The sequence below is a fragment of the Stegodyphus dumicola genome, chromosome X1 (assembly GCF_044657685.1).
Source record: "Stegodyphus dumicola isolate Sdum_Otavi_A_Nest chromosome X1, ASM4465768v1".
In the NCBI taxonomy this organism is placed as follows: domain Eukaryota; kingdom Metazoa; phylum Arthropoda; class Arachnida; order Araneae; family Eresidae; genus Stegodyphus; species Stegodyphus dumicola.
The window spans coordinates 256,428,154-256,452,516 of NC_140780.1; the positions used below are offsets into that span (position 1 = coordinate 256,428,154).

General features: G+C 32.3%; 1 protein-coding gene across 5 annotated transcripts in view; it reads right to left on the reverse strand.

Moving 5' to 3' along the window:
* The window catches only part of LOC118181780 (phosphatidylinositol 3,4,5-trisphosphate 3-phosphatase TPTE2-like), a 75,809-nt gene extending 60,802 nt beyond the window's left edge, over positions 1 to 15,007 (reverse strand). For 3 of the 5 annotated variants that reach the window (XM_085807571.1, XM_085807570.1, XM_085807567.1), the window contains exon 1: positions 14,735 to 15,007. The gene's annotated coding sequence lies outside the window, so the exon portion shown is untranslated. The remainder of the gene's footprint in view (positions 1 to 14,734) is intronic. The other 2 variants (XM_085807569.1, XM_085807568.1) reach the window with 2 other exon arrangements.
* Between the last annotated feature and the right edge of the window lie 9,356 nt (positions 15,008 to 24,363).

A 24,363-nucleotide genomic window follows, 5' to 3' on the forward strand; every position in this document is an offset into this window, starting at 1 on the left:
TCTGTTGTAGTGTGTTTAAATAGTCCCTATGCCAATGATTCGATATCAATTGGACAAATCTGGTAGTTCCTTTCCATCTTGACAGTCTATTTTCAATTAATTCGGGTTCTAGTATAGCATTCAAGGGTCTTTCAATGAGAAAATGGCCTGGTGTTAAGGCCTCTAAATCATTTACATCAGAAGATAATTGAGTAATAGGGCGAGAATTTAAAACAGACAGAGTTACTACAGTTAATAACTCCTTGAAAGTCAGCCTTGCATTACCTATAATCCACTTTAAGTGATAGTTCACGGATTTAATTCCAGATTCCCATAGTCCACCAAAATTAGGTGTCCCATGGGGGAATAAACTTCCAAACGATTCCTTCTTCACCTAAATAATCTGCTAATTTTTTGTCAGGATTTCTAATTAAATTGTTAATTCTCTGCAATTTGCGCCAACGAAGTTTTTTGTGTTGTCTGAGAAAATGATTGAGCATTTTCTGCATCTAGCGAGAAATCTCTTTAAGGTGGCAATAAATGAGTAATGAGGTCACTCACTAGTTCGAGATGCACTGCCTTTTTTATAAGGCAAATAAAATGAGCTAAATAAACCTTATGAAGAGTTCCTTTCCTCCGTCCCTTGTACCTAATGAAAAATGGGCCACAAAAATTAGTATTGACATGGTTAACGGGTGAGCTCAGACTTAACACGCTCTGCAGGTAATGACCCCATAATTTGTTCGATAGTGACTGGTTTAGTTTTACTACAAATTATACATTCACGGGTAATCTTTCTACTTAAATTCCTACCTTGTAATGGCCAAAAGTTCTGTCTCATAAAACACAATAATGCTTGCGAACCTATGTGTAAATATTTCTGATGATAATGTTCAGCAATCAATTTAGTTAGTTTACATTTAACAGGCAAAATTATTTGATGTTTTTGTGAAAACATTATATTGGCCCCTTGTAATCGGCCTCCTACTCTCATTACATCATTTGCATCCAAAAAAGGGTCCAAAGAAACTAAATGACTTTTATGATTAATGGGTTTTCCTTGTGCGAAGGAGTTGTAATCTAAATAAAAACTACATTTTTGAACTTCTCTTATTAAAAAGGATTCTGCCTTATTTAAACTCCTTTGAACTTACCCCACCTGTTCTTCTCTGCACTCCTTTCTGTTTTGCACACCTAGAGTTCCAAATGAACCTGAAAATATAACTAATAATACGTAATAATTTTAAGTAATTGTTAGTGATATTTATGACATAATCAATTAATTTTGAAGGCGAAGTGCATAAACAAGCAATGTCAGTTCTTTTCTCAGTTCATTAGAAAATGTCTCTGCTTTTTCTAATTGTTCAAAGTCAATATTATTGCTAGGTATGACACCTTTCCTGAAGAATGGAGGACATTTCAACCAGAGATCAGCATCATGCAGCTTGTCAAAATTCAGTCCTCGGAAAATAAGGTCTGGTGGGTTCTCCTCTGAATGAACATAATTCCACTGGTATGTCTGTGTTAGCTCTTGGATCTACAACACTCAGTTAGCAACAAAAGTTTTTAGTACGTGTGGAGGATTCTGAAGCCACACTAAAACTATGGTTGAGTCACACCACAGACATATTTTACTGATGTCCAATTTCAATAAAGGCACCACACTTGTAACAAGCTGTGCTATAGTACAGCTGCGTAAAGTTCCAGTCATGGTACTGTCAACGGTTTTTAGTGGAGCTACTCTGGGCTTACTGCAAAGCAAATGTGAAGATAAATTATTGTCACTTCTACAGCGTAAATACGACTGCTCCATATGCGTGTTCTGATGCATCTGAAAATCCCATGAATTTGTATCTCAGAAAAACTGTCCTGTAAAACATATCTGCTCACTTGCAAACTGCTGATAGACTGCATGGAATCAATAAAAAGTTGCCACTCCTTAATTATCTTCTCGGGTAGCAGATTGTTTCAAAACTTCAATAACCAAAATCTTTGGATGAAGATTTTTGCTTTTGTTATCCCTGGACCAAGCAGTACCAATGGATCATAAATGCGAGCAATTTCAGACAACCCTGTTCTCTTTGTGTAAGTAGATGGTTTCTTGATCGCTGATTTGTACGGAAAACAATCTACCTTTGGATTCCATAATAATCCTAAAGTTTTGATGCTCTGATCGTCATAGAAATTACTGAAAGAATATTCCTCTTGTCTATCCGGAAACTGCATAAGATCAGGGTGATTAGCACACCATCTGTGCAGATGCATTCCTTCACGTGATAATAGGTTAATCTACTACGGTTGCAATTCTTTAGCCTCTATTAGAGTACGTCGACGTAAAAATCCCTTTTTTTTACTATTTGCGCTGCTAATGAAAAATTGTTTCTTTCACCCTCTGCAAAATGGTTAAGTGTGCGTGTTGCCAGATATGGTACGTTGGAAGTACTGTAAGTTATAGTCTTCAGTCTATAGCCTTTAACTGGTTCTTCTTCATTACTCTTCCATAACATGCGTAATAAATCTCTTTGATGTTCTTTAATCAAAATCTGACAAGACATTTTTACAATGTCTGCTGTGAAGGCAACTTTGAAATCTGCAAATAATATCAAATAGTTTGCCTTGAACTATCCCTCCATTCAGTAGAATATTGTTTAACGAAATTTCAGTACTCGTAGGAGCAGTGGCATCAAACACTACCCTAAGTTTAGTGCTAGGTTTATTGGACCTGAAAACCACATGATGAGGAAGACAATATGAGAAACTAGAGCTATCCCCTTTATCAATTTCTTCGGAATGGCCTAATTTGTTATATTCCTTAATGAAATCTTTATATAAGGGTTTCACTGTGGGATTGCGAGTGAAGCACAAGTCTTTTACTATCGTTTTCTCTCGATTCACCTAAAAGGTTAAGTCCTTCCTCCTTAATTTCCACTACATATCTGCAGTATCTTGCCTCCTGCGTATATGAAGACAGTGCTATTCACAAAATTCCTCTTCCTGACTCTTCTTTTTTTGCTTCATTAATACTTTCAATCTCCCAAAACCTTCTCATATTGTCAGATAAATACCCACATTTTCAACAAACCCACGATAATTATTAACATTGCCTTGCTGCGGCATGCGTACTGACCCGCTAGCGATGTATCCAAAATCTGACTGATGGAGAATCAGGTCTTGCATATTTATTCCATTTGTTCCCAGTAAATCAAAAAATACTTTGTTAGACAATAAAACATGTATTTGACCAGGTTTATAAAACTCTGGATCAGCTAAAACAATGGGTTGCAACTGCTTAAGATCAGGAATGTTTACATATCTAGCAGGTGTTACACAAGTTATTTTTGGAACAACAAAAAATTGTAACATACGAATAAAATCTCTAGTAGCATTAGCGATGGTTGCTAAAACGTTTTCCTTAACACTCATAACTGTATCATTGATACCCGAAATAGAAGAGTTTATTTTTGTTTTCTTCAAATTCAATAATTCAACACATTCTTTAGTAATGAAATTATTTTCAGAACTAGAATCAAGCAAGGCTCTCAGCGAAATAAATTTCCCATCATCACCTTTAACGAAAATAATTACAGTTGAAAGTAGAACTTGTTTATTAAAAGAAGTGGAAATATTCAGTGCAGCACTGTTAATAGAATTTGCTTGGTTTCATTAGTGTCACTAACCTTTTGGCTGCTTGCCAATAGAGTAAATGTATCAGCATTTGGAGAAAGATTACTGCTAAATTTATTAGTCTTGTTCATGTTTTTATTCGATGAGTGATTTGCTCTATTGAAATTTTCTTCACTTAGATCAAAATGTAAGAGTGAATTGTGAAATTGCTGACATTTCTGCAAGTATTAGAACTTTCACAGTCCTTGATTGTGTGGACCGAAGATAAACAATTGAAACAGTTTTTTTGTCTTTACAAATTCAAATCATTTCTTGACTGTTAAATTTAAGAATTGCACACATTTGAACAATAAATGATCACCTTTACAATAAGGAAAATTTTTTAAATTTTCCAAAAACGATGCAAGAGCTTTGGTATTAAATAAACGTTTCAATTCCCCACGTGGAGGTTTGTAATGTGATAGGGTATGAGCGTGTATCTTCAAAAAACATGTCATTTGTTTAACTGTTCCTATTTCATCTTTCTAAAGTGATCTTTCCCAACAACACCGAGTATTTCTATCCAACTTTTCAACTAACAAATAAACAATTAACATATTTGAAAATTCTTCCACCTTTTGCTCTAATGCTTCCAAGGATCGTAAACATCCATGCACCTTATCGATAAATTTTAAAAGCGACGAAGTAAAATCACTCATTTGAGGTATAGAAATTAATTTCTTTGATAGAATTGATCAAATCTTTTTTGTTGCAATAGCACTCAACTAACAAACTCCATGCTATGTCATAATTTGAATCCAAAATTGGAAGGGAATAATATTTATTTATATTGGAATGAATTGATTAATATTTTTTACACGAACTCTTTAAATATTGCAATTTTTGCACATTAGTTAATTTGCTATTTTTATGCACAGCTGCGGAAAATAAATCCTCAAATTCGATTCATTCTTCAATTTTCCCACTGAATACAGGAAGAGACAATTTACGAAATTTTACATCAGAAACAATTACGTCTTTACTCAAACCGTTTTCATTTGAATAACTATTCCTTTGAGAACTGATCTCAAAATTTTTTCTTTTAATAAATTCTTTCAAATAAATTTCATAGAGATTATCTACTATATTTTCCTTTTCCTTAATGAATTCTTCAGTTTCATTTTCCTCACATTGCGCAAATAAAGAATCAAACTCTTATTTTTGTGAAAATATTACTTAATTACTTTTTAAATTCTAATTATCTTGATTCGTATAACTCCAATAAGGAAATATCTGCTTCGTCCATTGTTGAATATACCTTATTTTCAAACATTGTGATACTGCATTTTAAGCTTTTTTTGCCAGCTTTAATCGCTTTCAATTCACTCATCATGAACAAATAAATAATTTATCACTTACCGTGATTGGAGATTTTTCGACAGCAACACCAGAAGTGAACGATGACACAGTATCCAACCTTAATTGCGTAATCCATACGAAAATGAAAGCATTCCAAACACTCTATATGAAGTTATGCATAATGCAAACAAAACAAAAGTATTCGATATCCTTAACCTCCGGCTCGACGGACTATTAAATGTTCATGCGATGCAGGCGTTGATATAAAAATAATAAAATTTTAAAGAAATGGACTTTACTAATTATAATTAATATTGTATTCTACACCCTTAATCCCATGTGTGCCATATTTCAAGCGATGACTTACTACTAACAACAACAGCAATAAAAAAACTGAGTGAGGGTTTACAGGGTTACTGTAATGAACATTCGCACCATGCAAGGCGCCAAGTACAGAAGAAATGATGTAATCTTAAAGCTAAACTGTTCTAATAACTGAACAATATTTATTACATATTTATTAATCCTAAAACCAAAAGGCAGTTTTATCATTGAGCCAAAATACAATGATACCTAATGCAACAACTTTCGACTATCATATCATATAATGTCACTTTTATTGGAAAAGATGCATATTTGGGAGTTCTAAATATTCTTAGACAGCTTCAAGATTACTAATATCATATTTTGAAACATACAACTTCTTTATTTGTATCTAGATACATTTTTACCATTGGTTAGAGTAGATTGAAGGGTGCCCCTTGTATTATTGCGAAGTTGTTGTTTCATTTATAGTAACCTGAGTAGTTGAATGTTATGGAAACCCTATTATGATGCAATCGGTTGTGTGATTGTGGTAAATTTTGAATTATGGGAAAAGATTTGTAAGGGCTTGTGGTGTGTGCTGGTTAGGAAGTACATTACTTCTTTTGTGGTTTAGATGGTAGAATGGCTGAACGTAGTAAGATTAATTTGAAATTTCTGTACGATTTGGAAAGAAAGAGGAAAAAGAGTATTAATCGACTGGTGTGTAAATGAAAGTTTACTTAGTAGCCATTATTAAGTGTCCTGTTTGTACGAAGGAAATGCATATGGTCAAATGCCAGATGTTACCGGCGTTACAGAGGATATTTTACACTCTCCTTTTTGTGAATTTCTGTGGCGCCACCAGTATACAGATTCTAATTCAGATAATTTTAGGAAGTTTTTGGATGATGTTAAGGAATTTTGTTTGACTGAAGACATGTTAATTTGTAAATAAGGTAAGTGGATGTTTCCTTTGTGTAGTGCAAAGATGAATTTCCTTTTTATATTATTTCATTAATTTAAAATGTAGTTTATTGAGATTATATATTTTTGTTGGCTGCTCCATTGACTTTTTAAGTGAATATAGATCAATGTGTACATGGACAAAGCCAAGGTAGTGTGCAGTGCTTGGTTTGTGCATTTCTCTGATGTTCTTTTAAGTGAAAATCGGTTATGTGTAAATGGATAAAGTCAATGGATTGCGGAATGCCAAGTTTGTGCAATTCTGTTTTTTTTAAGTAAAAATAGGTCAATGAGTACATGAGTACCGAGTTTGTGCAATTCTTTGACTTGTTGTAAATAGTTGCACTGACATTTGAATTTTTAAACTGAAAAAACTGTTTGGGCTAACTGAAAGCTGCTACTTAACCACACCAAATTAATATGCTCATGCTCCAAGTAATCAAAGTTAACTGCATTTGATTTTTTAACAGCATATTTGAATAAGGTATGACAAGAATAAAGAGCTAAAACAGATTTAACTGTGCTGAAGGAATAGAAATTCATATGAGTAAATATTACCTACATGAAAGACACTTTTTCCTGACAGAAAACTCAATTCACATTACATTATGAGAGGGGGGGACTCACCTATATCAGTTTTCTACAACTGTTGATTCATAGCCACTCTTTTGTAAAGGCAATCATATTGTCAGATTCCAAAAGTGTGCTTCAAGCCCTTCTGAAAAATTAAAAGAGTTCCCAGAGAATCTTAGACTGTAGGCCTTTCCTTAGGCATCCACACACATAATGTCTTTCCAATGGATTCTAGGTCACTGGCGAATTATGGGCAATGAAAAAGCTGATACATTGGCTAAGAAAGGAACTTTGATAAAGCAACGCATTAATCCACCACTTTCTTTTTATACGACTAAACTGTTTGTTAATTTGACTCTTAAAATTCTAAAACAGGATATGATTCAACATGCTATGGATAAGAGATGGAGGACTCTGGGGAAGGAGAGAACTATTCCCAGTTCCCAAGAAAGACAACGATGGCTCTATTTAGATGTCTGACTGGACACGGCTGTTTACGAGACCATGTCTACAGAATTGGAGTGGTAGATTCCCCAAACTGCGTTTTGTGTGACTCCGATCAGCTAATGATTTTTTAAAATTTAAATAATAGAACTGCACTTTCTCGGTATGAGGACATTGTTAAAAAGTACTGGACAGCTGTGAACTAAGGACTTAAGTGCCAATGTTTGGCATTTGCAAAGTAAAATAAAAATATTAGTTTTCTACACATTCAACTTGAAAAAATTAACCGGAAAAAAAAAAAAAAAAAAAAAAAAAAGATACCTCTTTAATCGTTTTGCGATGGCACACCTTTAAGATGCTCATGCGGAACAGAAGGGAATCGAAGGCAGTCACCATTCAGTGGCAGGTTGTGCTCCAGTAAAAAGGTAGAGAACAGACATTCTGCATTAACAACATTTTGGTCCTTTGTTTCCGAAGAAAAATTCAATTTTTCATTTTTTTTCAAAACAAACCATGTAGTATTTGTGTTTTTGTGTACGCACATGTTCGAGAACATCCGTCCTTCCACCATGCGAAATCGAAAAGACAAACAGTACACATCGCAAATTTATTACATTTCCTTGAGGAAATAATGGAAGGAAAGTCAACTGTGTAAAATTTTTGAAACGTACAAAAGTATTTCACCTTTCTCGCAGACATAACAAAAGATGATAATTTCTTAAGCTATTTACCAACACACAACTCAGGGCAAAATGAACGAAATAACTAAAGAACATCCAAATAACAGCCTTGAGCTTGCTTTGTGCTCATTGGCTAATATATGCCAGATGACACGCAGTGGAGCTCGATGCCCATTGGAAAACTGGAGAACGAGGTTTCCGGATACGTATGCTCTCATTCACAAAGCAGAAATTCTCATCTGATTCACAAGGTTTTAGTTTAGATACAATCTAAAGAAAATTCAATTGCTTTCAGACGTCAAAATTCACATTTTTTTGTTTATATAATGAAGTATTCAGCCAAGTTCCATAAAAATCATGAGAAATTTTAAGAATAAGAAAAAATCGGGAAAAATATATTGTAAATCGGGTTGGCGGGAGAGCGGTCAAAAATCGGGAGAGTTGGCAACTCTGGAAGAAGCATTCACATTGGTAAGTGCAGTTTATTATATTGTTGTTTATATTTTGTAGAATGCTATGTTCATTGTATTTTTGTTATGAATTTCTCTCGTTATCGTTTCTTGAGTTGTTTGTAATTTATTTTAGTTTATTTTGTTGATTTGTGCACAATGCCTAGATTGTGCAATTCGCTCATATTTTTTAAAGTTAAAACAGAACGCTGTGCACATGGTATTGTTGTTGTGTTAGTTTATTTTAGCAAGGTGTGCGTAATTCCTAGATTCCTACGCTGCATAGATTGTGCTATTCTCTGTTTTTTATTCTCTGTTTTAGTTAAAACAGATCGCTGTGCACATGGATTCTTATCAAATATTTTTGGTTAGAAACTTTAAATTTTTGCTATCTAAATTTTTTGTTTTGGATTTTTGGTGCAAATTGTGTGTTAAAAACGTGGTTTTTGCACAAGCGGCAAAATGCATTTTGCAGACATTTTAGGCTTAAAGTTCGAAATGTAGACAAAAAATTTAGATAGCAATATCGCGGCATGGAGTTTCGGCAAGAAATTTTTTGCCAACCAAGGGCATGTATAAGAGTAGTTCCTTTACTTTAAAAATTATAATCTGCAGATTAACGAAATTATGTAGGTTAAGAAATTTTGCTTTTTCTCACTGTATGAGGGATATAGAAAGAGCAAGAAACATACATGTTGTATTATAATATTAAATTCTTTTACCTCCATTCCACTTAGAAATGGCATACACTGTGAAATTTTCAGATGGATAAATTAGAAAGAGAATGAGGAAAATTACCCAAGTAAATACATATTCATACAAGTTCTAAATGACACTTCAAATAATAGTAGACCCTATATTACATGATATTGTTACAACAGTGCTGTCAGACAGTTTAATGAAGATCTAACAAGCTGCCTTTACTGAAGACCTATAGCAGAACTGCCAATATCTTGACATAACAGCATATTAAAATAAAATATAACTAACCACGTTTATCAGAGAAAAATTTTAAAAATTGCTATAAAAGTTATCAGTTGACTGAACAATTATAGTTACATTTACTAAATAATGAACTGAAAGAAGCTCAATGCTTAACAAAGAACTTCATATAGATTTAGCTTTCTGCAATGAAATTTAAAAAAATATCTCAGCTAAAAGGAAACAAATGAAAATAAATTTTCTGTAAAATGAGAACACATAAGTCAAAATATTGTTGAAGCATGATCAGAAGATAAGGCTCTTTCACCAGATCCAAAACACCTTAAAAACCTATTCCTACTTTTTGTACCAATTCTTTGGTTTGTATTATATGAATTCATCAAATAAGCCCCATTTTTAAAAAATTAGACAACCTGTTTCTGTTAATTTCTTCATTTTGCTAAGCAGAGTGAAAAAGGTTTCCTAGTTTTTAAAGTAAGACAATGTTATTCATCATGTAGTATTAAATACATCATTAAGTATTTCCATGCCATGAGTCTACCTTACAGTATGATTTTTTTTTTTTTTTGACAACACATATTGCTGTACAATAAATACATTAAATGCGATTGGCAGATTAGTTTTTCAGGGTTTTAAAAAATTGTCTATTGCATGGCATTGATTCTGTTTGGTTGTTTTGAAGACTGAGAACGGGAGTGCCATAGTGCATAAAGCCAGTGGAGTAAAACATGTAGAAGTTAATCTGCCGGTGCTACTTTGGTAGACCGTTGCACGGATTTTGGCAATTTTTTTTTTTTTTTGACGAGTAGTACGACTTATGGTAAACCCATTGCTGGATAAGTTATTTATGGTAACGTGTACTTTGTTGTCATTTTATTTAAAAAATAATGTTTTATTATGCATAAATTCCTTGTTTTAAATATTTATGGCTTCTAAATATTAAAAATCAATTTAATTTTGCATTTTTATTTGAAATAAAAATTTTATTCTTGATATTCTATGAAATTTTATGTTGTGGATGATGTAATCAATGACGTCACCTTACTTTAAAAGTAATTGGTTTTAATATCTATAAATTTAATCTAATGTTTTCAACATTTATGGCTGTTAAATATTAAAATACGATTTAATTTTGCATTTTTTAAAAATGATTTTATTATGCATAATCATTTAAATAATTTTAATTCTAGGCATGATGTAATTAGCTCTCTGATTGGCTATAGAATATTTGTGCATTAACGAGCTGTAATCAGCTTCCTGATTGGTTACTAAAAATTTGTGCATTACCACAGCATTTTAAAATTTAATTCATATCTTCAAATTTCTTCAAAAATGTCTCTTTCAAAGATGAATGTTGTTATTGATTAGTACCAAGAATTATTGGTATCGGAATCAAAAAATTGTAATTTGAGATCTTATTTTGGCCAGCCTGGCTTTCCTAATCAAAGATTTATTAATAAATTGTTACAAGGGTCAGAGGAAATTTATTTTAAATTTTTGGAGTAAACCTCGCTAATTGCTTCTTCAATGAAGTGCGAAAATGTAGATCAGAGATGAAGATTGTTAGAAGAGCAGATTCTGAGGACTGCCGTATATGGTATTGTGGTCATGTTGGAAGAAATCGCTCTGTAACTGTAATAAGAAAAATATTAGACATTCCTCCTTTTTTACTGACAATAAACTAATTGCTGTCATTTTAGCTCTAGTGTACAAAGTGTTCATATTTACTTATTTTAAAATATTTAATTTAAACAATATTTTAATTCTTTTAAACGTTGGTATGATGGTTTTTAATTCAATATTCAATTTACGTAATATTTTAATCCAATTAAACATTGGCACAATGTTTTTATAGTGGCATTTTTATTCTATTTCTGTGCTATAGAAAGTAATAATTAACCTTTCTTTAGTATTTTATACTCATAGTAAATGTATTTATTTACATTGGCCTGCCATCTTAAAAAACAACATTTTCAACAAAAAATTAATCCTTTTTTTAAACAATATTTATTTTTTTTAAAGCTTTGAATACTTTACTATGTGTAAAATAACGTAAAAACGCCGTTTTTAAAGATGGCTGAGGATTGTAAAAACCGCGCCAACAATTGCGCCAAAATAAATCGTCAAAAATCCGTGCAACCATCTACCAAAGTAGCACTAATCTGCCACATCAAACTGATGGAAAGAAAGCCCTAGCATATGAACTTCATAAGGACAGATAAAACAAAAACAGAAATTTGTATTTATTTACCCTCAGTCTTAAAAGAAAAAAATAAACATGTCTTCAGCATGATCCCCCTTCTATAAAAAAGGGGGAAAATCGACAAATCAAAATACTTCACATGAAAAGAATGAGTAAAATCTACGGCTGATCTTTGGAATATGGTAACTGGTAGTTTGGCTACATTTTGGAGGCGATAAAGGTTACTACCTAGGACTTTGGTAATAATGTGAAAAGCACTCAGTTCCGATTACGCATTATTTTGTGTGAGGGAAATGAGAGATCATGAGATATGTCATGTAACATTAATGGACGAATTACAGTTGTTTAATCGGAAAAGGGGGGAAATCTGGAAATTTTGTATTTAGCTATATTCTGTGTTGTGTGAAACGTGACATTAATGGACGAATTACAGTTCTTTAATCGGAAAAGGGGGTTAATTTGGAAAAGCTTCATTGTGTGTTATGTGAAATAGTGTTGATTAATTTTCAGATTGCATGGCGCTATGTAAAGTGAATTGTAAATTTTTAATGTGTTTATCTGATAATAATAATAATAATAAGTTGAGATTGTGTGAAAGGAAGGAGTTTAAATGGCGGTGCAAGAAATATGGTGAAAATGGACATTTTGTGTAAGGAAGGGTACATGGTTTGCTGAAAGTAGTTTGAGTATAGGTGAAATTTTATTAATTTCTTATTACTTGGTGAATAGACTTCCAGTTGACTACTGGATTTAGGATTTAGAAATCAGCAGTAGTACTGGAGTGACGTAATGAAGATTCTGAAGAAGATTAGGTAAGTTAGTATTTTTAATCATTTGAGGATATTATTTTTATGCATTGTTCTAAATGTAAGGAGTAAATAAATTAAAATGGTATTATTTAAAAATTGTTATTAGCAATGATTTAGTTTAAAGTAATTAGGATTGTAATCTAATTTTTATTAATTTAATGTATGTGCTTATTTATATTTGAAGTAGTGTTTTTTAATTTAATTATATTTTAATTTAATGCTCGTGATTTTGTGAGTTATATGTTTGTAGTATTTTGGAATATGTTTGAATAGTATACATTGAGTATTTTCATGCATTTTCGTGAAATTTTTCTAATTTATGAGAAAAAAAGCAGTGTACATGGATATAGTGAAGAGTGTGCGCAATGCCATTTTTGTGCAATTCTGGGATGTTTTTTTAAGTAAAAAAGTAAAAATAAGTCGACGTGTACATGGTTTAGTGATATTTTAATTAAATGATAGTTATTTTCTGAATTTTATGTTTGTAGGAATTTGGTATATGTTTTAGTTGAAGTAAACGCACATGGAAATAATTTAAATATTTGACACTAAGTATTTGTAATGTTTGCGGTATGAATTCGTTGGTGATGTTTATAATATAATAGATAATTTAGAGATAAAAGTTTTTAGATATTTTATTTATTTTATATGTGGAAATGTTCATATTTGGAAAGGGTATATACTTTTTCGCAATAAGGTAATTTCATATATGTTTTTTTTATCAGGTTTAAAGATTCAGAAAATTGTCATGCATTTTCGTGAAATTTTTCTAATTTATGTGAAAAAAGCAGTGTACATGGATATAGTGAAGAGTGTGCGCAATGCCAATTTTGTGCAATTCTGGGATGTTTTTTTTTAAGTAAAAATAAGTCGACGTGCACATGGTTTATGTGTATGTGTTATTGTGAAAAACGCGCAAGGAGTTTGCGATTGTGAACTTTTCCCAATTTTGCAGTGAATATTTGTCATGATTAAGAAGTTTTGTTAGATAAAATTTCTAGTATAAGTGTAATTTGGCTAGTAGATTGTTGGAAAAAGTGTTCAGTAAATAAAAAGAAAAGAAACATGTCTTTACTTCGTGAAGACAAAATGGCGGCGGAAAAAAAAAATAGAGGGTTGCTGTAGCAGAGTTGGTCGCCAAGTTACCATAATCCAAAGATCAACCAAATCTACATTAATCTACATAATTGAATCTACATTAATTTAATTAATTAAAACCTACCCACTTGAAGTAATTGATTAATTATAAAGTATGTTATGGCTTTGTGCAAGATCTTTGAAGAGATATTGCCTTTGTATTAATGCTGTATATGATGAAAACTATGGCATCAATACAATTATCATATTCCTTCACTGGGAATAAAACATAAAATGAAGTTACCAAAATTCTACATCTCTTACCACAGACAGGAGATGGAAGCGTTGAACTTAGTAGAATAGGAGCAGCCTGTTTACACATCCTTTTCCTAGCACTGTGTCTATGCATAAAATTATAAATTTATAATGTGTACCACTCATATGCTAGGAAAGTAAATTTGTTATTTTATACTAAGCTTCTAATACAGAAATTATGCATTTAAAATTAGAATGCAAGTTGGTAGCTTCTAAAAAAAAAATGACTCATCACAGCTTTTGTGGAGAGTTTCAGACTGCAAGATTCTTACTATGTGAACAGTGCTAGAAAATTCCAGATGATATCAACATTAAACAGTGCATGATATGCCAATTTGAAACAAATACACACTTTTATAAGAGAAAACATACACAATAAAAATAAATTCGTAAGGAGTTCATACATTTATAAAAAAAAAAAAAAAAAAAAAAAAACAATGATGTGAGCATTAACATTTTATTATAGATATTAATAACTAATAGGACCAATTTCAGGATATACCCTATCATACTAACGAAAAGCATTTGTGTATGGCAATTGTTCTCCTTTACTGATATCAGTCAAAATTCAGTTTCCATCAGGTTTTGCAAATTTACGCAAACTACTGCATAAACAACTACGCGCAACAGATAAAACGGTGTATTAACTTTACCAAACATTTTTCACACACAAAAATTAATTATTATTAAACCTCTGAATTTACAAGGCCACCAGTGAGATAGTTACTTTTACTAAATTAACGTTCTCAGTGGCTTGCATCTAAATTTGTAGATTTTTGCAACTAATATGATAACATGATTTTTGTTTTGGTAATTCTTAGTCATTATACTCTCAAAGTACCCAATGGAACGACCGAAGCACTTGCTCACATGAGGAAAAATAAACCAAGCATTATGCATTCATAATTATGCTATTATGAATTATGATAGGTTATGATTATTATGAAAGGTTTTATATTTAAATATAATAATTCCTATCATATAAATAAAGTCCATAAATGTCATCTAACACTACACAGAATATAAACGTACCTTAAATTCTTGTAAGTTATGTTTTGCGCTAAATATGGGAAGATGCAAAACTTCAATGAACGAGAAGTTTCAAAGGCACATTTTTTAATCTTTCATTTCTTGAACATATATAATAAACGTTTCCGTTCGTTGACCTATCACTTAAGCAAGTAACTCACAACAAGGGGCACTCAATGGAACAAATAGGAAGTAAACGCCTCCTTCATGCGCGAATTCGCTTGAGTACAATTTCATACCCATTTCAGCTGGGTAGACAGCTGTCTTGTTTTGCACTCGCTAAGTCTTAAGGCACGTAGAAAATTACACATAACTGTACATAAAATCGTCAAGAATGGCAACTCTGTAATGAGATACATTTCGCAAGAGAAGAAGAGGAAAAATGTGGTCACGTGTTCTAGTATGCTTACCAGTAATAATAATGTTTTTATTAAGAATTTTAAGTGTATATCAGTTAATAGAAAACTATTTCCAAGACCTTGGAAAATGTTTTCTAAATGTTGCAACTCTCAGGGCTACAACGTGCAGGTTACAAATTAAATAATCACAGCAGGGATTATTAATATAAAGATTTAATATGGATATCTCACACAAGCTGAAAACGTTACATTACTCTAAGAACTGCATGACCGAAACGCGTGGTTCTTCAATTTCTGACTAACTACCTCCGCGCTCGTGAAGTAAGAAAAGCACACCTCGAACTCGTTTCTTTCCTATTTAACTCAGAATACTTCCACTGATAATTTGAATCCTTGCGCGTTCTACTAAAATTTACATACTCTGGCATTGGCAGTTCCAGAGGAAAGTAAGGCTTGACAGGAAAGTTAGTTTAAACTTAAAATAAATGTTAGTTAAAATAAATATAAACCCTACATAGTCATCTAACTGAGTTTCCTCATTAATTCGGTGACACATTCTTTGATGCCTTTAAAAAGTCATAGACTTATTGCTAGGTAACAGAATTTCAGATTTAAAGGGTAGCGGCAATTCATATCGGCCATCAGGAAGAACATTTAAATTATCTTTAAATTGCTTAACGGTGTCAGAGTGAGCAAGTTTACGTTTAACATCTTCAGTTGGATCTGTTATGCCGATGGCATCTAAATTCCAGAGTTCAGTTACGCTAAGATTAGCACAATGCAACGAAACTACATTATTGCACAAATTATTTTGTAGTATTGCTGGAATAGTAGCTGAAGTTGGTTCTTTAGATAAGCTGTTTACTTTACCAATCACAGTGTATCCGAATTTAGTCCCAACTATAGTTACACCAGAGTTCAGTTTCAGAGGACTGCCAGTTATAATGTCCCCGATGGCATCTGCTCCTAAAAGCAATTCAATGTCACATTCCTTAGCTTGCAAATCAGGCAAGGTAATATTTCTTTGTTTTAATTCTTTTAGGGTATTGGGATCAACTACTTTTGGAACACATCCACATATTTTGTTTTGAGAAAGTACTTCAAAGTTATGGTCATAAGTGCCCTCCAAATTTCTTAAATTAACATCAAACACTAAATGGGAATGAGGACTTGTCTCTCCCCCCCAAACAAACCGTGTATAATGGTTTGTTTCGATTTAGGACGCAGTTGCAAAAACGCGATAACCCTTTCTGAAAGATAAGATTTCTGAGAACCACTGTCCAAAATCGTACGAACTGTAAGTTGTCTACCCTCAAACACTATTTTTAAAACAAGTGTTTGCAAATACACATTTTCATTAACAGTTGACTGATTAGACAATGCATTACTTGAAATAACAGTACTGTCAGTTTCATTTGGCTTTACAGGTTCGCCATTTGAGCACATAATGGTATAGTGAAATTTATCACATGTTAAACATTTTACTTTAGTTTTACTTTAGTTTTGCATGCCCGTGAACTATGTCCAACTCGTAGGCAGCGAAAACAGGCCGCTTTTGGGCCAAAAGCTTTCGTTTATCTTCTAAAGACATTTTGCTAGCAGAAAAACATTCAGCAGAATTGTGGGATTTCTCACAAAAAATACAACGTAAATTTCGCCTACCTGTATTGTCTTGAACATTTACCAAGGCAGCAGCTGTAGAGCAACCCGGATCATCAGCATGTGGACGCGAATGCTCAGAACGTGAAGCTCCCAACCCGGTACTAGCGAGTTTAATCATTTCCTCACTTTGCACTTCGTTTCGAAGAAAGCACAAAAGTTTATCCAACGAACGCGCACTATCTTGCTGTGACGCAGTATCTTCCATCGAGCGGCTTCTTTCCCACGCACGAAAAACAGTCTCTGGTAAACAGGACTCAACAAGTGGCTCTAAAAATTCTGCAGATTTATCCTTAGTTCTACCGAGACTTTCAAGAGCCACAAGCTTGCTTTCAAGTAAATCGTAAAGTTCAGCTAAATCTACTTTAATTCTACCAGCAGCATTTTTCATTACTATGGAAAGTAGATCCCGTACATAAATCTGAACCAAAAGTTCATCTCTCCCGAAGCGTTCTTTAAGTTGTGCGATCACCTTTGAGTAGTTTTCTTTAGTTGGCGGAAAACTGGTTACGAGTCTTGACGTTTTAGAATCTGCTACCACACATTGTAAAAGATATTGAAATTTATCTTCATCGACGATAGAGTTATCTATGTGGAGTTTTTCAAACTGGGACCAAAAAGCAAGAAAGTCTTTCGATTCTCCACTAAATTTCCTCAATTCAAGTTTCGGAAGCTTGAATTTCCTTTTTTGCTCGGTTGTTGTTAGATCCGTAACCGAATTTGCCTTCTTTGTATTTTCTAACAGCACACAAATCAAGCAGAACTTGTCACGGTATTCTTCTGCTTTCAAAAAATCTTCAGAATATTCATCTTGAAGGGCATCATCACTCAGCAACAAATTCGAAACTTCTTCTTGAGTTGTTTCCAAACGTGAGAATTTGTCTGAATCTGCCGAAACATCGTACTGATTTCGTCACTTTTTAAACTTTTGTTTTCGATCTTCTGAGCTATATCGTTGCAGCATACCGTAAAAGCTGTTCTCAGCGACTTTCGTTTTGCTTTCAAAATTTTTATATCCATATTTCATCAAAAATATAAAGTAGCGGACGCCAAATTTACTATGTTGCAACTCTCAGGGCTACAACGTGCAGGTTACAAATTAAATAATCACAGCAGGGATTATTAATATAAAGATTTAATATGGATATCTCACACAAGCTGAAAACGTTACATTACTCTAAGAACTGCATACATAACTGATTGAAAAATGGAATTTCCCCGCTTAGTTCGCAGTTAAAGAAAAAATAAGAATAATAAAAAATAGTCCAATCAGATGCGGCGCTCCTTCTGTTGACCTTCGCCGAACCGTTATGTAATCGTCTGTCTGCAGCAGCCGTCTCCAACACTAAACATGTAAATGTAAGTGCAATAATAGTATATTCATAGTTCATGAATAGTTGTTCTAAATTACTGAAACAGCCGAATTCGGGAAAGATCTGTTCATTTCTCTCATTAATATTAATTAGTGTCATAGAATATTTTGTGCTGCTAAAATTTTATTAATTTCATCAGGATATGTTTTAATATTTTAGCTGTTGTAATTGATTTTTAATGAATACACATAAATATCGGAATGTTAATTTTTTAATACCTTCCATTGTAGATATTAAGGATACCAACAGCTGTAATATTAAAAGCATCAGCGCCGGATTTAGCATTTTTCCTAGGAGGGGCAAAAACGTAAAACTGCCGCCCTCACTTATCTTCCTTTAAGTTTCTCTAACAAATTTCAAATTTTTTCAATAAACATAGAAATACGTAGGGTTTGAGATAAAATGTAAAATCCATTTTATAGAAAGAAATTCTTTATGTGCCATTTTTGCTATAAAAGAAATATACATAACAAATTGTTTAGTTTCTTTACTTATGGCAAAGCATAAGAGGGCTATCTGCCTCAGAAGAGAGATGCCTTCGCTGAGGGCTTTCGAAGAGTAATTGGCTTGTATGCAAATTACGCATGAGTGAAATTACGGAAACGCCCATAGAGTCAGCAAATTGGCATTTTTTCAATATTTTCAGGAATAGTTACTCATACTAATAAATGATACAAATAGAAAACGATTCAATACAAAACACTAAAATAGTTCAGCACAGTACAAAAATGGGAATCACACATTATTAAATAATTAAAAATTTCATGTAAACAAATATAAGCAAATTACAAATCACTGATGCAATGGATTGAATAATTTTATACGAATTTCTCTATACTAACAGTAATTTAACCTAGCATGTTAAAATTCGCAATAACGCTTTTATGTAAACTACTCAAGAACTCTATTATCGTCCTCACACAGCCATAATAAACCAGCTCGATAACATATATTTACGATAGCAACATTATTCAAAATATTTACATATTCACACTATTTTTGCACTGTAATAATCAAATTTACATAGAAATTCTCTGAAATATGCAGTTTTGAAATATTTGCAACAATAACTAGCCAAACTAATGGAAAATGATTCAGTCCTAAATACTAAAGCAGTTCAGCATAGTAAAAAAATAGGAATGACACATTACTAATTAATATCTGAAACAAATATATACAAGTTACAAATCACGAATGCAATGGATTCAGTAATTAACACACCAATTTCTCGAAATTAACAGTGATTTTAACCTAGAACTTTAAAATTTCATCTCACTATAACGCCTTTATGTAGATTACTCAAGAACTCTACTATCGTCCTCCCACAACCCGATAACAGTATAAATAATTACATATTCACAAAAAAAGAAAGAGCTCTTGGCTTGTATGTTATGGCAAAGTACCCGAAGGATATCTGCCTCAGCCAATTTGTTCGCCTGCGATTGAACCTGGCGTACAGCGGTTTCCAATTCGGTCTGGCTCGTACTCACGTTACATATGAGGAAAAGCCACGAAAAGTGTCATGCAGCAAAATCATTCTCTTGAATTTGAAACTTCGGTCAAATTACCGATGTTTAATGACTTTACCGCTTGATCGCTGGTGAACGCACAGCTCTTGAAATTAGTCTTATGAGATGCTGTGTGTTGAACAATATATTAAAGAAGATAGAAGGTACAATATTAGTAAACGCAAAAGTGCGCTGAATATAAATTTACATATCTGGTAAATGGATTATATTTATCTCTATGCAATCATGAAACATTATATTACAAAAATATAAAGGAAGAAGAAAATGTAATCAAAATATTAGGAGCATTTGCTATTATTTCCGGTATGGCTGAAAATTTTTATAAAAATTGTAAATGAGCTATACTATTAATCACGTTAACTTGTATTATAAATAGCGACAGTTAGAGATATTATTAGCATAACTCAGCGTCATCTCTCTTTAAAAATAGTTTTATTGAAACCTAAACCTAAACTGAAAAATAAGATGCATACTAACGATTCATCAACACGAAGACGTTAGAAATATCTTCTGTTAACTAGAGTTATGATGCAGAACTTTCTAAAAATTATCATTTAAATAAAAATTAGATGAATACAATACAACAATATACAAATTCTAATGTATAGCAAAAAGAAATATAAAAATATAGCAAAAAGAAATGCAAGTTTAAAAAGAAATGGGTGAACAGGACATTAAAAATTTTAAGCGATGAATAGAAGGAAGTTAGAAATTTTTTGTATAATTATGAACATGTTTCATATGTTCATAATTATTAATTAAACGTGTATGTGTTTAATTAAATTAAATGTATTTCATTGCATATCGGTGAGAGAAGTATTTGTAAACAAAATAAATTTTTTAACATTTCTTATATTTTTTTAAAATATGGAATCTGTAAGAAAGTTAAGTAACTTCACGTTCAGTGATTAAAAATTGAAAAAGTAAGTAACGGCTTAATATGACATATATTATAACAATATTTGTATGAATTTAGAACCGTTTAACAAGCGGAATTTTGGGATTCAATGAAAAGAATTTTAAAATTAGATTAGAACTATTTACCTAAAATGTTGAATTTGAAATTTAAGATCTAAGAAAATTCATAAATATTTATCTGGACAAAAAAAAATTTAAACTGCGCTACAAATTAATATTAGTACCGTAGTATCTTCTCTTAAATCCGATATTTGATAGGTTGATTTAATATATATAGTAGATATATATATCAATTTCTTGTAGGTTGATTAATTTATCTGGTTTATATACGTCAAAACTGATATATTAAACATCACCTCCAAAGTAATGTTAAAAGTGGACAAGTAATGTTAAAACTAAACAGGAGAAAATTCAAATTAAACTCGGTTATTACACTTCTTAAAATTACATCAGTAAATATGGATGGTAATTTTAAGAAACACGATAACTCAGTTTAATTTCAATTTTTTTCCTATTTAGTTTTTGACATTAATTGACCACTTTTAATTTCAAGAATTGGGAGATAATATCTTAGTACATTAACTATCGCTTTGCAAGATTTTAACTACTTAAGTTCCAAATTTCTTCTTTATATAAAAATTGTCAAAAACAACATATAGCAGCTAAAAGTAGTTGCAACTTGAAAATTTTTTAAATCCTGTGGAGCATAAACAAGTTTGGACTCATCATTCTTTATTATAAAAATATAATATGAGTATAAAAGAAAGTAATTCGTTCGTAATTCATAGTTTCTTCTTTGTGTGTCACCCTTTGTACATTAAAGTGGGGGACTGAAAAGTTGACCATTGTTAGTTGTCGAGGAGAATTGCATGGAGGTAGAAAATAACCTCCTTTCTTACCTCCATGGAGAATTGAGGAGGGCTTCAATTAATTCCGCGAAGTTGGTATACGACCGGGCAAGACATTTTGAAGTGAGCTTGCGTAAAAGGGGCAATAATCCCTTTTGGGAAGGCAAGCAAATGGCAGTGAAAAATCAAATGAGGTTGGTCAACACCCCCTAGATCTATTATATTTAGGCTGTGTTGGGCTGGCAGAGGCGCGAGCTTCGAGGATAGGGTCGTCTGACCTTGTCAGTGACGCCTGGAGTTCCTCGATTGTCCTCTCTCTGATCTTACCTTTACAGTCGTATTCGGATGTACTTAGCTTTCTTTTAACTGTTTGTTTCATTAAAATGGTTCTTAGTAATTAATTATAAATATTCTTAAAAGTGGTCTTTAAAATTACTAATATTGTATGAAAAATTAGACAACATTCCAAATACGATGCAGTAACACGCTTGAATTTGCCGCCCGGGGCACAGACTCCGGCTTGCCCCCCTCTAGATCAGGGACTAAGAAGCATCAGTAATACTGAAACATGTTCATATAAAAGGATGCTTTTATAAGAACTTGTACTTAATTCTAAATTTTCATGGGCAGGTTGCTGAGTTTTTGAGTTTAAATATTAAATTAGCATGTATATTTAGTTCTTGAAAACTAGTGGTTGTGTCAGTCCATAGTTTGAGACAACATGTGCCTTACGTATATGCATTAGAATTACGTTAGTCTATTTCCTATGGTAGATCTTTTAAATAAATACCCTTGAAAATCTTTTTGAGCTACATGGTTTTAAAAGAAAAAATTCTGCACATAAATTATGTAACTAGCAAGATTAAAAATAACTTCAAATTTATTTTTTGAATATTTAAAATGTATACAGATAGTACTTTTTTATTATTTATTATTATAAATGAAGAAAAAGTATTATGAAAAATTATTAGGTTCACTGCAGTGAACTCAGTTGCACAAATTTTTATACTTTTCTTTTTGGCATTTATATTATAGTATACAAAATGTGTTAATTTGCAGTTTATGCTATCAATGAGATACATTCCGCAAGAGAAGAAGAGGAAAAATGCGGTAACGTGTTCTAGTAACTACAACATCCGCATGTGCTCTGAAGCTGGAAAATTAATCATGTACGCCACATTACCGGGTTCACTACTGGAATTTACCAGCAATACAAGCAGGCTTCTAACCCCGATTCCAGGCTCAAGACTGCAACGGTAGCACTATTCATCCAGAACGAACATGAATAATTACGCCCATACGGCCAATCCAAATACCAAGCAACATATTAATTATGCCAAGTTTATGTTTTATGATAGTAATGGTATTAAAAATAAAAAAAAATTGAAATTGAAAACTACATCAACCTGCACAGTCTGGATGTAATTTTATTAAGTGAAACCCACCTCAAACCTAATGACAAATTTAAAATTCCCAACTACAACATCTATAGATCTGACCGTCTTCATAACCGTGGAGGCGGTACAGCTATTGTCATGAAAAAATGCCTAAACAGTACCATCTTTCCTCTTCCCCTTGTAAATACGCATATATATTCTTTGTCGCTAAAACTCAATTCAAATCAAAATATAAAGAAATCTCACTTACCTGTCAGACGCATTCTCGCCTTTTATCATTTTCACTATATTTTATTGACGACACAATTAAATACATTTACAACAAAGAGAAGCACATATAAACTTTGGTTAATGTTTTGTGATGGTGTTACATCTTTCGCAATCATCAAGGTTCTGAACTAGTCCGAAGAATTTAAGCGCACACAGCGCCATCTGGTACATCACAGTTTCTACAGACTGCCCCCCGAATGGCCATGGGTTCATTCAAACACTTGCATTAATACAAATTTAACAAAAGAAACTCTTACAATGTAAAGTTCAATCAATTCACATATTAAAGAAACTACACTTATTTACTATATAAACAAATCATTCATCTTTAAACAATTTGTAAAGTTACCTGCAATAAAGTATAATAAAGATAATAAGCTGGCATCTCAATACCTGTACATACATTAAAACTTTCATCACATATATGGAATAGTCCTGTAACAATAATACAGATTAATAAACATATAAATTTTTTAATTTATTTCAAGATTATATAAAAGCTGCACAGGTCTTTTAATAACTGATGTACCTGTTTTAATTTCACAAGACCTTACTTTTCCATCTCTGCTAGGAAATATTGTTACAACTCTTCCTAATTTCCAAGAATGTCTAGGTAGCTTTTCATCATGAATTAATACAATATCATTAACTTTAAATTCAGTAATTCTACCTGAAATTTTAACACAATGAACAGATCTCAGCATTAATAAGTATTCATTTTTCCATTTATTCCAAAACATACTAACCAATCTTTCTCGATAATTAAATCTTTTAATTAGCATTTTCCTATTAACTAAATTAGAATCAAAATGAAGCCTGGCAGGAGGCAAACTATTCACCCTGCGCCCCAATAGCATATGAGCTGGAGTTAGAGGCATAGGTTCCTGTAATTCAGAATAAACATAAGTTAAAGGACGAGAGTTAAGAACACCTTCAATTTCAATAATTAGAGTTTCTAACTCTTCTGGAGATAAAGTGGTTTTTCTTAGAGTTTTTCGTAAAGCAAGTTTTACAGATTTAATTAGTCTTTCATAGAAGCCACCCCACCACGCAGCTTTCTCAGCGATGTAGCACCATTGGATTTTGTGGGAGGCGTAAAAGTCTTTTACTGTTGCATGACTAATGACAGTCCACAAATTTTTAAGTTCAAGTTCTGATCGTTTGAAAGTTTTGGCAATGTCCGTCAAAACTTGAGAACATAGACCTCGACGAGCAATGAATCGTCGAAAAGCAAGAAGAAATGTTTCTGTGGTCATGCTACCAACAAACTCTAAATGAA